General features: G+C 38.2%; 1 protein-coding gene across 1 annotated transcript in view; it reads left to right on the top strand.

Moving 5' to 3' along the window:
- Window positions 1–566: 566 nt before the first annotated feature.
- The window catches only part of LOC108938644 (BMP/retinoic acid-inducible neural-specific protein 1-like), a 61,735-nt gene continuing 46,433 nt past the window's right edge, over window positions 567–15,868 (top strand). The window contains exon 1 of the mRNA XM_018759434.2: window positions 567–915. The gene's annotated coding sequence lies outside the window, so the exon portion shown is untranslated. The remainder of the gene's footprint in view (window positions 916–15,868) is intronic.

The following is a 15,868-nucleotide window of genomic DNA, read 5'->3' as shown; positions in this document are numbered from 1 at the left end:
CTTAGAGCACCACACCTTGTCTACATGACCACTAGTGAACACCTCAGGTTCCTTTTCACATCAATTTTCGGTATTAATGTCTTACATTATTTTCAAATTTGCACGAAAAGATAAGCATTCAGTACACTGAACCCAAAATAAACCCCAATTTACTTCCAGGATGTGCATGTTGCTTGGTTTTAAGGCATTCTGTTATTCTTCAGGGAGATGAATGTCTTTTCATTAGAGGAAAAATGAGATATTCAATTAAATTTGCTCGCACGGGGTTTCTAATCCAATTTCTACAGTATTCTCACACCATGTCACTTTGCTGGTTGACCGCCAGGCATTTTACATTGAATGCCCCAATGGAGCAGACACATAAAGCAGTAATAAGACAGAATTCATGGCGAGGTCTCCACAGCTTAAGCCGTTCCCACCACCCGTCACCCTTTTATACCCCTGGAACTTATCTGATCCAGTCCCTCCCCTCCGTGTCTAGCACAATCATCCTCTTATGAAATAAAACTGTGATCTCAGTACCTCCCCCAGCCTCTCTCTCCCTTTTGCTCGTCCAGCTCCGTCCCCCTGCCTCAGTCCCACCTTCTCCGCTTTCCCACCTGATCACTTTCACTCTTCTCCGCTCGCTTCATTCAGCCACATCGGATATTTCCGCCAGCCTTTCCTACAGATCTCGCTGCCCTTTCTGCTGTCTAACTCGCCCTCTGCACTGTAATTAAAGAGGATTTTTTTTTTTTTTTTTTTTTGTTCAGCCATCCGAGCATGAGAAGAACTGCAAAATCATCTAAAAAACAGTTTGAAACCCTGGGCTACCAGCATGAGCTCTGGATACACGGGCTTCTGCAGCACAAGTTTTCCTCCAGCACACTGAGCCACCGTGGACACCTCCTAGTCAAAGGGGAGAATCCGTTTTAGGTAAGCTTGCATTTTGCTCTCAGATAATAAGGTGTGTGGATGCTCGGAAACGGGCGAAGGTTCCACAGTATATCGCAACTTGTTTTCAAGAACGCGCTCCTGAGCAATTTTACCCTTATTGTATGGTGTTTATAATAAACGGCGGTCATACATTTCTTTTCAGGTTAAGAAATCATTTTATGGAAATCATCACTCCCTATTTAGCCGGCTAATTTCCCACCTTGTCACGTGTTAAATTGCAAGTTTATCTGGGGGCTGATCGCAGCAGCGATACTTTACATTTGAGCCTTTCATAACAGGTAACGCAGCGCATTTCACTGAAATATATTATATGCACTTCAGTTAGTCTGACCGCCTGAAAGCCACACACAGCGCACTTCTTCTCATCCTCCCGGAATATATTTTCTCTACGTAGGGGTCCGATAGGAGTAATTGCACTGTGTGCAGAAGCTGCAAGGAGACTGTGAAAAAGACGAGAGCTGAAATCAGCGTTCAGAGCACGCGTCGTTTCTATTTAATAGGAAGACAGAGAAGGGTCAGAATATTATACTGTCGGGCGCCCGTTTCACACTGGCAAAATTTACTCATCTGCGCTGGCTCATTTCTGTCTGTTTTCGTGCTTCTGTGTATGTGTGTGTGTGTGTGTGTGCAGCGGATGAGGCGCTGCAGCAATCGCTGACTCTCGATTTGCTGACGGTGTGAGAACTGGGAGCCCGAGCGCTGAACTACTAACCCCGATTGAGCGCGTTTCTGCTTTCTGCTGGCCACGTTGAGCTCAGTGAAGCGCTCCGCCGTGCGTGCCGGAGCTGTGCGCGCGAGGCAGCAGCCATGCCATTGCAGTTCTTCTGGAAAATATTAATCTCCGCTAATGGGAAACTCTTCCTAAAATTGGTTATGCACGAAAGCGGCGATTTTTCATTGAATTCCGTCGACGAACTCGCGTGGATTCAAAGCTGTTTTCAGTGCAGTGGTGGCATAAATTGACACCATACTGTGCAGCTGTCCTGTCTCTGCTACTCGCTACTGGAAATCAGTTCGTACACCGCACCGAGTAATTTCATTTACATCAGACAGAGGGGCTGTTTAAATAACTAATCACTTTACAGCAAGAGCGCGTCAGTCTGAAGTAAGACTTTATCGCTCCCATGTTTGTGAGACGGGAGGCTTTTTTTTTTTTTATTATTTATTTGTTCTCGTCCCTTGTGCATGTGTGCCTCCCAAAGTGTACAGCAGGGGGAGCGCGCGCACTTTCACAATCGCCGCCTCCCTCGTGAACCGGAAGTTCGTTAAAGTAGTTATCGATCGCTCGAAACGTACGGTCTCCTAGGCGGAGCTGATAATCGGCTAATAAAGCTCAGCGTTATGAATCAGGAGTTTTGTTCTTTTTTAGTAATACCTCATCAGGAACTTTAATGATAGATAGATAGATAGATAGATAGATAGATAGATAGATAGATAGATAAGGTTATTTCCAGCAAGTGCTGATATAATTACAGCTGCTTGACTTGGGTCCCAGTCTTTGGTGGGTCTGGGGTTTGAGTCCCGCTTGGGGTGCCTTGTGATGGACTGGCATCCTTCCCTGGGTGTGTCCCCTCCCCCGCCGCCCTTGCGCCCTGTGTTGTCGGGTTAGGCTCCGGCTCGCCGTGACCCCGCTTGGGACAAGTGGCTTCAGCCAATGTGTGTGCTTGGGGAGTTTTTTATTCTTCCGCAAAAGAAGGACTCGGAACACATGTCAGAGTTTTGCAAGAGCAGGAATTATAGCATGTAAAAAAAATTCTCACTCATGATCTGGATGTATGACTATTAATTATGGAAAGACATTTTTTCAGCAAGTGTACTCAAATTTTTGACTGGTGTGGTTTGGGCATACTGCAACATTCAACCTATACAGTCTGAATGTCTAGATGTCATTTGCAGTATAACACCCTGCAGAGCGCAAAAACATCATTTACCCCAGGACTAAGGACTAAGAAATGGTAAATATTTAAAAGATATGAAACACAAATATGGCAAATGAGAATACTGAGATGGAGGTCTTAAGTGTTATTTAGATTAAATATACTCTTTTAGGTTGTACCTGACAGCTTCTGTACCATATTTGTTCAAGGGGAAAATGCAGTGACAAGAAATAGAAACTATTGACTATGGATTTTTTTTACATCTGAATATATGTTTTATATATATATAACATATTTAACATAGTATCACTTAATTTTTCATGCATCATATTAAGTGACACACACACACATATGTATGTGTGACCTACAGCTGAGCACAGAGTGTTCCTGAGCTGTTCTGTGTGTGTGAGTCCAGATCTGGGTGTGTGGAGTTTTCATGTTTTCCTCCCGCCATGCACTGAACAAGGCACTGGCAAACCACTTCTTCCTCCTTTGCCTTGCTGACCATAAACACAGTGTATACCTTTGAAATTATTTTTTTTACCTTGAAACACAAACTGAACACACTTAGCGTGTTTTAACTCATGCCAGTCTTTGTTGAACTGTGTCATAGAAAGTTTCTGGTTCCTGCATTGGGTTTCAGGGTCTTAGTGCTCAGTGCTGCACTTTTTCTTCTCTAGACTGTGACTCATATAGATGAAGAAGGGGTTCATTTCACTCAGGACTGCGAAACTGCACCATGCGGTAAAATGGTTCTTTGTTATTGATGTAAACATTGGTAAGTTGAAAGAAAGCTCTGTCTGTGCCTGAAGAACAGTAAGTACTGTTCCCCCCTTTGGTAGTATGAACAACTGCTGTCTTACACTCTGATGAAGAACACTGACACTACACAGTAGCTTTATTGGATGAATGTGTTAATGAATGTGGTAGACCTGCCTTCTTGGTGTAATGTGAGAGAGTAGACAGTTTTAAAGGAGCAACAGATTAAAACTATTTTATGCCTGTGACTTTATCCAGACGTTTTAACTTAACATTTAACTAATGACTCTAATCATGGCGAATATGTGCATTATATTGCTCTGCTGTATGGATGGGTCAATGACTACAGGGAGTTTACAGTGGTATATCTAATAGTGTAAGCTGCTTTTGAGAAAGGTGTCAATGAATTACTATACTATAGTATAGGGATTATTGTTTGTTACTGTGGAGAAAATGACTGATTCAATAAAAATAAATTTAAATGTAGCACATGCCACTATCCCCCATGACATGTGTGTCATTTAGATATTTCTGTTCATACACCACACAGCAAGCTTTAAATTCCCATGCTGTTGGAAAACTGTATATATTACTTAGTTAAACTGGCAGCTAACAACATTATGCATTCAGCATGGAAATGCTTTTCATTCTGTAAATTATTTACATTTTGGGGCACACACCACTTGTAGCAGAGTAGACTTAGAATAATAACTGATTGGCGCTATTTGCATCTTTTATGTAGCAGCCAGTGTTATATATAGAATCTTAATGTAATCTTAAGGACAACTTCTCCACAAAATAAAGTGTGTACAAAACATCAAGTGAAAGACATATGTTTGTTTTTGATTCTGTGTTATAATGTAATTATCATTCTACTCTCAAGGCAACTATATATACACACACACACACACTTTTCTGAACCGCTCGTCCCATACGGGGTCACGGGTAACCGGAGCCTAACCCGGCAACACAGGGCGTAAGGCCGGAGGGGGAGGGGACACACCCAGGACGGGACGCCAGTCCGTCGCAAGGCACCCCAAGCGGGACTCGAACCCCAGACCCACCGGAGAGCAGGACTGTGGTTCAACCCACTGCGCCACCGCACCCCCTACTGCAACTATATATAATGCAGTTTAAAATATTTTCCCAGGTACCAAATTTTTTTTTATAGACCAATCTTTTCAGTAATATGAATCTGAGAGAATAGTGATAATTAACAATACAAGAAAACAGAGATAAAGTAATTAACCATGTATATACAGTATATGCATAGGAATGATAGAATAAATTTGTTGCATGTGTTTCATTTCTGCTTCAGCACACCAGCTTTTTCATTCAGTATTCTTTTTATGAGACAACTCCATGTGGACATTCCTTTGGTGTATATCCAGTGTATATATCATATTCGTATATCTGATCTTTTATTTAACCATATATTTTCAGGCACTGGTACCTTGTTATTCTTTCCGTTTTTGTTGGGACTGATTTTGAATGAATTACCTTTGACAGAGCTGTTCACTGAATTAATGGTCTTATTCAAATAAGTGAATTAAATGAATCCTTATAATTTCAAATTTTTACTGAAAAAGTCTGATTTTTGTGATGATTTTTTTCTGAGATTTTGCACCTTTGAGTATACCAGAAAGTATATGTTCCCTTTTGTTTAATAATTTGTTGTGTCATGCAAAAAAGTTGCTGCTGTACTTCAGTATGAATTAGCTGGAATTAACTGATCAAAGCTAAAAACTGTGAAATGTATCTTATGTTTCAACGGAAAATTCATGAATATTGCCTTTTTAACATTTTAGTTTGTTAAAAAGAAATAAACTTACTTTATAACCATTACAAGTTGCCTATTCCCTGTGCTATAGAAAGTGGTCAGCCAGCACATTCAGTTTAACAGAGTTTAAATCAGGGAAATCATTACGCAGTTCAAGCAATGTTAATTATTTCCTAATGAAGTTCAAGCATAGGCCAGCATTCATACCTCTCTAGGGGCTCTAGGGACAGGATCAAAAACTGTTATTGTTTTTATGTTATATTTTAGACCGCCCCCTTGTAACAAAATGTTCCTCAGTGGTGGTTGATTTAATGTTGTTATGTATTGCTAATGTAATGCCGTAATGTAATATTTTTTCCTTTTCCTTTGTTTTTTATTTTGTACAGAAGCAAGGCAGCTTAGAAAATTCACCCATGTCAAGAGCAAAGTGTACATCTTAATCACATTTAAATGCGACTGCACGAAATGCCAAACACCCTCCTACTCCTGGAAACAATGGGATAGGATGTGAAGGAGGCAAGTCTTTCCGCATTGGAACAGAAATAGCTGCGATCTGTAATCAGTGGAATTCATTGGTTGTGAAATAATGATTAAGACGGAATATATTTAGCTATGTTTTACTGCTTTGCAGACTAAACATTTTTTCTTTTCTTAGGGAACATTGTAACCCACATAAATAGCATAGCTACAATTCTCCCTTTTTGCCTACTTCCATAAATGCACTTTTACTGAAGAAATTTAGGTTAAGCACTATTCCCCAAGGTACAGTATTATGGCTTACCTAGGACTTAAATCTCTAGGTCCATGGCCACTTGCTGTTATAACACGCACTTTCAGTAATTGCATCATTTTAATTATATTCTGCTACCCATATCATTTTCAGTATCTTTGCGGTTTTGTTCAAAACAAATCTGTCCACCTCTGTCTAATCATCTCAAAAGGTTGAGAGGTACATTGAAAAGCTAAGAGACCTCTCAAGAGTACTATTATTGCATCAGTTTATTGACATATAATTGGATGGGCCCAACACATTGTCAATGTTCACTAGTTGCAGAAAGTCTAATCAGAGATGTTAACAATCTTGCATGTTATCAATGTGGATTGCAGTTTTGTAAGACCTCCCTGACAGTTGAAATAAATATTTTTATTTGAAATATTGGGTGGATCATGCTGGGCATCTCTACTATGGACTAATAGTTGTGCTTAAATGCTCAAGTGCAAGTTCATTAAAAATATTTGTGGGAATCAAAGTCCAAAGACATATCAAGACTAAAGCAAAAGAAAGACAAACACTTCAAAATTGCAACCTGTCATCATCACAAGCCTACCTTTATTTTTTCCATGTTCATGCACTAGATTTACAAATGTTAAAATACAGACATTGATTTTAGATATTGTGTATTTGTGACTTATTGAAATGATAGTCTTCATCCATTTCATGAAAAAATCTGACATTCACAAGTAATTTTACTACAGGGTGAGAAAATATCATTTGATTATTAAAAAAAAAGAAATATCGGTATTAATTAGTGCAGAAATCCTACTTTTGTAGTTATGAAAATTTAAATGGTCTTATAAAATTTTACAAGCCTGGCCCAAAAGACATTGAATTTTAGGCAGTAAAGTGACATGTTTGACACTGCTGGCTGTAATCATAATTTGCACAGCTATAAAGAAAATTTATCATGTTCCTCAAGGCATTTGGTTGCTCTGTGTAAGAAGAGAGCAAAGCTGTTGAAGTACATTGTTAAAACATTTTTCATATGAAAATATGCAGCATACATTTTGCAGAAATGCAAAGCCACAAATTATCTGTTACATAACTGTTTTATTGCAAAGGAAGCTATACATTCCCGAAATGTGATGAATCAGTCTGGATTAGCTTGCCTTCTCCTCAGGGATAATCATGGCATTCTCACGCTTTTATTTTATTTTATTTTATTTTATTTTATTTTGAATAAATAAAACAATTAAATGAATAAAAAATAATAATAATAAACCTAGAGTTGTAGGATAGGCTCTGTGCTGCCATTATCATGACTTAGGACAACCAAATACCAATAGTGAGAGAGTGATTGAAGATAATGCAAGTATATTTCCTTATCCATTCCTTTGACTTTAAATGTGTAGTTTTAACCCAAACCTCATCCTGAGTTGTTTATTGGCATGGTTATTTGAGACAAAATGGACTAAACCCAGCAGTCTACTGTATTTGCTTGTAGAGCCAGAATCTCCCCTTAAGATTTAGATAATACAGTTTAGTTATTCAGGAAATGATTGCAACAACAAGTGACCAGTTTGTCTGTCCTAGCTGCGGGCTGCCGGCTTAGAGGGTGGATTATCCCCATGGCCATCCTGGCACTGGGATGCTTGTGAAAGCTGGCCCATTGGTGTTTTGGTGCTGCTATTTCTGTAGCCCACTAGAGAATGCCAACATTGTCATTGAACAATGACAGCCTTGCAGTGGAGAAGATCCTGCCTTCTGAGGTGGTCGCCTGAAAGAAGAATTAAAAATAAGTTATCAAAAAGATTCTATGAAACATTAAGGATCATGCATGCGAGGGGGGCGTGGTTGCGCGGTGGGTTCAGCCGGTTCCTGCTGTGTGGGGGGGTCTGGGGTTCGAGCCCTGCTTGGGGTGCCTTGTGATGGACTGGCGTCCCCTCCTGTGTGTGTCCCCTGCCCCTTTCAGCCTTGCGCCGTGTGTTGCCAGGTAAGGCTCCGGCTAGCCGTGACCCTGCTTGGGATAAGCAGTTGTTGACGATGGACGAATGGAAAACAAATCTTTATGTAAGCTTAAGTTTGTATGGGAATAGTGCTGTCCTGCCCTTGGTTCAGTTAGTTGAATTATATGTCTTGACTGGTAGGTTCCTCCCTCCAGACTTCAGGTGATTGGTCTTGTACATATAACTGTAAAAGTGCACTGTCAGCTGAGTTTCACAATAACCCTTACTGCCAGGAACACTTCAGATGACCTGAATGTGGCCACATGGAGAATGGTTGCAGACAGAGCCCCAACAAAGAGCCAATGATCAATGGTGTTTAAGTGACACAGGCAAGAGGTGATGACATACTGCACTAAACACCCTTTAATCATTCACTCATCTATTTAGAAGAGGAATGTCACTCATAAACATATCTATACACTACAGGAATAACTAATACTACCTATTGAAGTAATTTTGTCCACTTTCATGGGATTTGGTAATACTTTAAAATAAATGGGTTTCAGAGCTTAGTAATGCATAAACATTTTTCCCATTGAAATTGAATAATTACATTTTGAATTTACTAGAATTCACCTTACAAAGAATTCTGAAGAAATGCATTACCTTTCTTAGGTGGGGGTAGACTGTGCATCCCCAACTGAGTGAAGACTTAAAAATCACAGATCAATCCCTATTCTGTTGTCACCAGTAGTGTGCTATTGTGAAATGACCCCATATAAACCACACATGTGGTTAGTCAAGCTCAGCACACCAAATATAGCTGCCAATGCTCCATTTATTTAGCACTTACCCTGAATTGCTCCAGTAAAAATTACCCAACTGTATAAATGGATAAATAATTCAAATTAGCTTAGTACACAAGACTAGCATTCTATGTTGCCTTGGGTATTGACTTAAAAATAATCTTAAAACATTTCTCTTATTTCTCTTTATGAAATAAAACATTGTCTTTCTAAATGTACAAAATACATGCTCATTTTTTGAGTGTTGTATATACACATATGTGTGTACATAAATATATGTGTGTGTGTGTGTGTGTGTGTGTGTGTGTGAATATTATATTTTGTTGAAAGCCATGACTGTTAACTGCTCATAAATCAAGGTTTTATGCAGGTTTCTTTTTCATATTACCATATCTACATTTTGATTATGTCAAATGCACATATGAAAATGTGCTTCAGAGCTAAGATTGTTGAAGTTATGATTTACATTTACAGAGACATCAGACTGTTTATTTATTGTAGGCTGATGGTGTTTCATTAACTTGAAAGAATCACTCACTATATCACATTACAATTCAGACATAGTACATCCAGTTCATTTTGCTGATCTCTTACAGCTGGATAAGTTCCTGAAAGCGATGTTTAGGCCTGAAAAGAATACAATATAAATCAGGGCTTAATAACTCTTACTATGCCTTTCAATCCTGAAATTTTTAATGCATAGGATCTGAAACCAGTTGCGTGATATGAAGCTGGCTTCACCTGTAGGGAATCACAATGAGATTCTGCAAGATGGGGCTGAGAGTTGACTTGTGGATTTGACAGTAATTACCAGGCACTGTTTTCATTTATCACCTCTCTGCCACTGCAAAAAGTAGCCTTTATTTAATCTTGTCACTACATGGTCTTGTATGTGAAGGGGCAGTTTCAAACAGGAAATTGCAGAGGTACTATCTTTTACTATCTTTTTTGATAAGGATGATGGAGAACAGGTTGAGAATGGGATAGCGAGTTCTATGTGTTGGGGTGGATGATGAAGATTGTAATGTGTTATGCCATTCACAATTTCTGAAATATTACTGAAATTTGTGCTTAAGAAGTGATGTTCAAGAAAGTCAGCGCACCAGTGAAAAGTTGGATAATTTCACATTTAGTGAAGCCCACAACCTGCTTCATTTAAGGGCCTAGAATAAAATACAAACAACAACAACAACAACAACAGTAATAACTATTTTAAATGTGCAATCTAGATTTAGAAAGCATCTACATATAATGATAAACACCACTTTGACTTGTTATTCCTTACGCGTTTATACATTTTCATCCATATGTTCAGACTATGGAGGTGGTTGTGCATCAGTTCCAATCTACATAACAATCTGTAGAATTCATCACTGTCTAGCTGTAGAGAGTGTCATGTGTGTAAAGTTTATTCGTTTTTCGAGGACTATCCCATGTGTACATTTGTCTACCAGTCACATCCCTGCAAACAAGAAATGGTTCTATAATTTATTACCAGGCTCTCCTTGAAACCCTGCTGTATATTAATCTTTAATAAAGTGGGAACCGTGTTGGCCCTGCTTGTTATGTTGAAACTTATTTTCGTATGGTGTTATCTTGAGGTGAAAGGACATTGCTTAAAATGACCCATGTCGAATTTTGCAAATGTGCAAAAATGTCAGAAGACATTGAGCTGCAACAAAATCCACAGAAAGTGAGAACTCATATCCAGTTTAATCACTGGAGATATTTTTGGCACAATGTCCTATTTATAAGAACAGTTGATGGATGCTGGTGGACTATAGACTGGCACCAGTGTTTAGTGTTTAGTCATGCTGATGTCTTGTGAGTTGGCCTCACATAGACCTTGTTTCAAAAACGGAACCCAGGGACAGACAAAGCAGATAGACATTCTTGCAACCGTATCTACAGTTAAGAGAGGTGAAATGGGTCCAAGAAAATTCTAGGAAGCAAACGTGGAGGTTTAGCAGGGATAAAAATCAACATGTCAACATCATCCACATAATATCAGTTATTATGATGGACACAAAGTGCAAAGAATGATAAGGAAAGAAATAAATACAACAAAATAAGCAGGTTGCTTTGTCAGAGGCAACTGGTAGTGTACTTACTAGAGTTGCTGCCTTTGGACCCACAAATTGCAGGTTGAAGCCTTTCTCTACTTACAGTACTCTTGAGCAAGGTACTTACCCTAAAATGCTGCAGTAAAAATTGGCCAGGTGTATAAATACACACACATTGACTGAAACCACTTGTCCTGAGCAGGGTCGCGGCAAACCGGCAACACATGGCATAAGGCTGGAGGGGGAGGGGACACACCCAGGACAGGACACCAGTCCATTGCAAGGTACCCCAAGCAGGACTTGAACCCCAGAGCCACCCAAAAACAGGCCCTGGCCAAACCCACTGTACCACCACACCCCACTGTATAAATATGTAAACAATAATACTAATTATAATAATAGGTAGCCAAATAATAGGTAATACGTAGCTAAACATTTTAAGTTGCTTAGGAGAAAAGTGTCAGCTAAATGAATTAATGTAAACATTTTATCTCTGACTAGCTGTGAAAGGTCTTTTTGTGGGTGTCAAGGTAATTTTATAATTATATACATGGCTGTGCCATCAGACCTGAACACGTACGGTTCTGCAGTACAAAGTCATCCAGTTTCAGTGCCCCCTGTGACATGTATATCCTTTCTGCTTTTTCATTTTCCCTCAGGCTCTCGTTTTATATCTGTATAACTGTATATCTGTAGGAAAGGCAAAAAACTGCTTGAAATGTTTTTCTTTAGTATTTGGCAAGACTAAAATTAAAAGACCTGGACAATATGCACAAAACTAACATCATAAAGACAAATCAAAAGGCCTCATTCAACAAAGACATCAGTCATTAAAACTATGCAAAAAATACTCTTGCAAATTCAAAAATACTCTTCAGATTATTGCACTATAATCATATTTACTTCCCTTATAGAGGAGTCATCTTTTTAGATTTCTGATGTAGCTGTACTTTTTAAGTGTGATTAATCTAAGGCTGATATACCTCTTTAGAAAACAACATTATTCTTATCCGAAAGTAACTCATAAATAAATGGAATCCAGGTTATTAATTTTCTTTCTGTGACTGACAAGGAAAGCTTGAGAGCTTGCAATGAGGCTTTCAGAAGTACTATGAAAGAGGCAAGCTGGCAGTCTGGTTTATTTGCAGCTGGTACTGAAAGCATGTTTCAAAGTCTGTACATTGAAATGCTCTTTGAATACTTTTGAACTGAAAATTAAAAGAAAATTTGCAGTTTGTTATTGTTGTGGATTTGGAATGAGGTTTCTATAAGGCTGGACTTCTTTAATTAAGACTCATCAACACAAGAGAGGTCTATAAACAGTCAGACAGAGGTTTTCTTTTTTTGAAAAAATCAGTCTCCATATATTTTCAAGCAACATTACAGGCCAAAAAAAATGTTTTTATGACAATGGTGCTGTGACATACTATGAAATGTATTAACAAAAAGTTGTCCATTTAGAGAACAACTTTTTTGAGGAAAAAAAAAAAAAAACTGCCATGATGAAAACTTGTCTGTTTAGCTTGCCATTTTTGTTTATTTGCATTTTGTTCACACACACACATACAGACACACACACGCACGAACATTTCTATTCTCTGTGTTATAGTTATCTTTTTTATATAAGATGAAGATCAGCGATATCTGTTACTAATATTGGTCTTATCTACAAGTGCAGCGTGATGATAAACAGCCGGCAGGCTAAAGTCATTCAAATTGTACATGTCTGCCTCCAAGGATAAAAACTGCCAAAATCACTTTTGAAGTTAAAACATTTGTTTTCAAAAGGTCGAATGATGTCTCCTGATGATGAATAGTATGATTGCATTCTTTATATTGTTCATAAGACAGTTTAATTTATTTTTTGTTCAATCGAAAAATAAATATTTGATTTCACGTGACATTACTTCACATCTTCGTTGTCATATAGCCGCTCAGAAATTGTAGCTCAAGATCTGAGTGTCTCTTTATGCTATTCCCTGCTGAACACCGTAGCTTCTTATTTTCAGTTTCTGTGCTTGTTCTTGAGCCTCAAAGTACACATAGGCTGTAACAAAGCAAATGTCACCTATTTTGTCTCAGATTAAATATACATAGCTTAAAAGCAAATGAAATAATGCAGATCAACATAATGGAGAAAAGAAAAATTTTATGTCGAATGTTTTTACTTAGATTTGTTAAGGATTCTGAAGAAAATAAAGGCACGTGTCTAATCCTAATTCATTGAAATTTTCTGAAATGTATCTATTCTATACGAGCAGTATAGTGGTGCTCCAAATTACCTCTAGTGTGTGAATGTGTGTGTATACATATGTGTGGCTGCCGTGTGATAAATGGCCATCCTGTCCAGGGTGAACCCTACTTGGCCTTGTGCCCTGTACTTCTAAGATAGTCTCTGAACTGCTGTGAGCCTGGGTTGGACAAGCATTTGAGGGTAGATATCTGTTCTGTGCTACACAATGTTTTAATTTTTTTTAATAAAAAATTCCTATGAAACGAATACACACACACACACACACATTTTCAGAACCGCTTGTCCCTTACGGGGTCACGGGGAACCGGAGCCTACCCGGCAACACAGGGCGTAAGGCCGGAGGGGGAAGGGGACACACCCAGGACGGGATGAAACGAATAGTAAATCGAAATCCATTATGGATTTTTAAGGATTTTTTTTAAGTTGAAATACAGATTGTGAAACAAATATAAGAGGGGCTATTGAGGACTGGCTGTGTCTGTACAATTAAGAGCTGGACCAGGGAAAAATCCGACACAGAGGCAAAGTAGGTCACTAAGTTCCAGAAAGGCTTTGAGGAGGAGCAGTGAGATGGGCCCTGCTGAATAAAGCTCTGCAAGGGGAAGAAGCTCTGTGCTGCTTCATGCCAGAGGTCCTGTCCCAAGACATGAGGGATTGAGCAGCTGTTCCATTTACCTTGTCAGCATCCACATGGAAAGAGAACCTGGCTGTGAGCATGTGTCTTTGAAACTTCCAGAAAGGGTTAACAATGCTGAAACATGACACACTCATGTTATTTTGCATGCAATGTCATCAATCCAGAAAATGAAATCTGGTCCACCAAAGAGCAGAGTTTTTCTCATAGTGGTATACCATGCTATAAAGCATATTTCCTAAGTTCCAGGCTAGGAACATATTTATTTATACTTCTCTTCCTAGTTATACTAGTCATATTAAATATATGTCTTTTCGAGTAGCAATACCGGTTAAACCTAATTTTATCGCCATTCTGTCAAATTAAAAAGGCAATGTTAAGATGTGTTCATGTGATTCTTTTTAACACAATACGTGACTAGTTATGCAAGTTTTAAGCAAATAGCTAAGGTGGGCACAGAAATGTAAACTCTGGCATATGTGCCAAGGTTTTACTTTAATGTCTCAGTTGCAATAAATATGAAATTAATTTGTACAAAGGCCTTGGCATCATGATTTACATTTTAAATTTTAAAAAAAACCTCCATTTGGTGTGAAGGTATGAGACCTGGACATGCTGACACTCTCCTAAATAAGTAAATACATACCTACATAAATATATGAGGATAATCTAAATCATTCAACAACAGTAGTTCACTAAGCTTTGGAATATTTTGACTGTATGGAGCAAAGAAATAGTATCATGAAGTATCAGGTCTATTGATCTGCACACCCTTGCTCTGCACATTCATAGCCAACATTAAATTTATGGCAAAATTCTACTGTGTTCTGCCAAGGCATAGTTCATTGCTTAGTGTGCCTGATCTGTGTTTAATTAGTCCCTAAAGCATAGGGCAAATTGTCTGTTTTAATACGGAGCCCTTTCTTTGCACTGAAGTGAGTGATAGCCAAAAACTAACTATGCTTTTTACTCTATGTAAAATCTGGCTAGAAGAAAGAAACAGTTCTTGTGTAAATTTACAGAAATGATGTGGTTTGTTTTAAAATACAGCTTTGAACATATGTGCAAATTATGACATAATATGGAATATGATTTTGCTTTGTGCAGTGTGTAGTAAGGCAAAACAATATACCATACAATAATATATTCATCATATAATTATGAATTTGGGTTAAAGTATCATGTGAATTTTTATTTGCTTCAGCATCTAAACCTGTGTTAGTTGTGCATTTGACATTTACAAGCTGTCTGTCCCACTCTTTTCTTCTGTGGCATCCTTTTATCTCTGAAGATATTGTGGTTTTCAAATAACATCTTAAAGTATAAAATATTTTCAGTAGGGATTTTAGAATGCTGATGTAATGTCTGCTAGGTCTTTCTCAGCTTTCTGACATTTTCATGTCCTGTAAATTTTTTCCCATGATGAAATGACTCCTTTTCACATCTTTTTTCTTTTTACATATGATTATGTCCCTTTTAGCAAAAACATGTCAGTTGAAGTGTATACAGTGATGTCTTTATAACCTTTCTGCTGAATACAAAAAAAAGCTTAAAGATTAGATCAGGACATTAGAACATGATATTATTCAAATATATCTTGTCCTTTCAGCTCAGATCTTGGTATGTAGCATCATTTCTCTCTTAGATCTGCTGTGCGATGACCTAAAAAAAAAAAAAAAAAAAAAGCAAAAAAAGCTGTCAGATTAAACAGCACTCATTTCTGTGTTTTAGAGAGAGCCCTTTTAGGTTGGAAGTGAGGTGGGACTTTGGTCAGCAGAACTGAACTTCAGTCAGCAAATATGTACGGATTCTGAGACTGCTGAATGATTTATTTTGTGCTATTTAAAGACCTGAGGACCGCACATGATTTCGTAAATGCAGCACTACCTGAAAATTTATAGCATTGCTGGTACCTAATCTTACAGTCAAGTGTGCTGGAAGAGCATTTTTCTGCTGTCTGCTCCTCCAGGGTGTAATTTGGCATGGCAAGTCTCAGTGGGAACATACATATCTAGTACACTGAGATGTCTTTAAAATCAGGGGAACTTCTAGAACAACAAGAAGATGAAAATTCAAACTTTTAAGGTAATTTGTA

Source organism: Scleropages formosus, chromosome 17 (genome assembly GCF_900964775.1).
Source record: "Scleropages formosus chromosome 17, fSclFor1.1, whole genome shotgun sequence".
NCBI classification, from domain to species: Eukaryota; Metazoa; Chordata; class Actinopteri; order Osteoglossiformes; family Osteoglossidae; genus Scleropages; species Scleropages formosus.
This window is presented reverse-complemented; position numbering and strand designations above follow the sequence as displayed.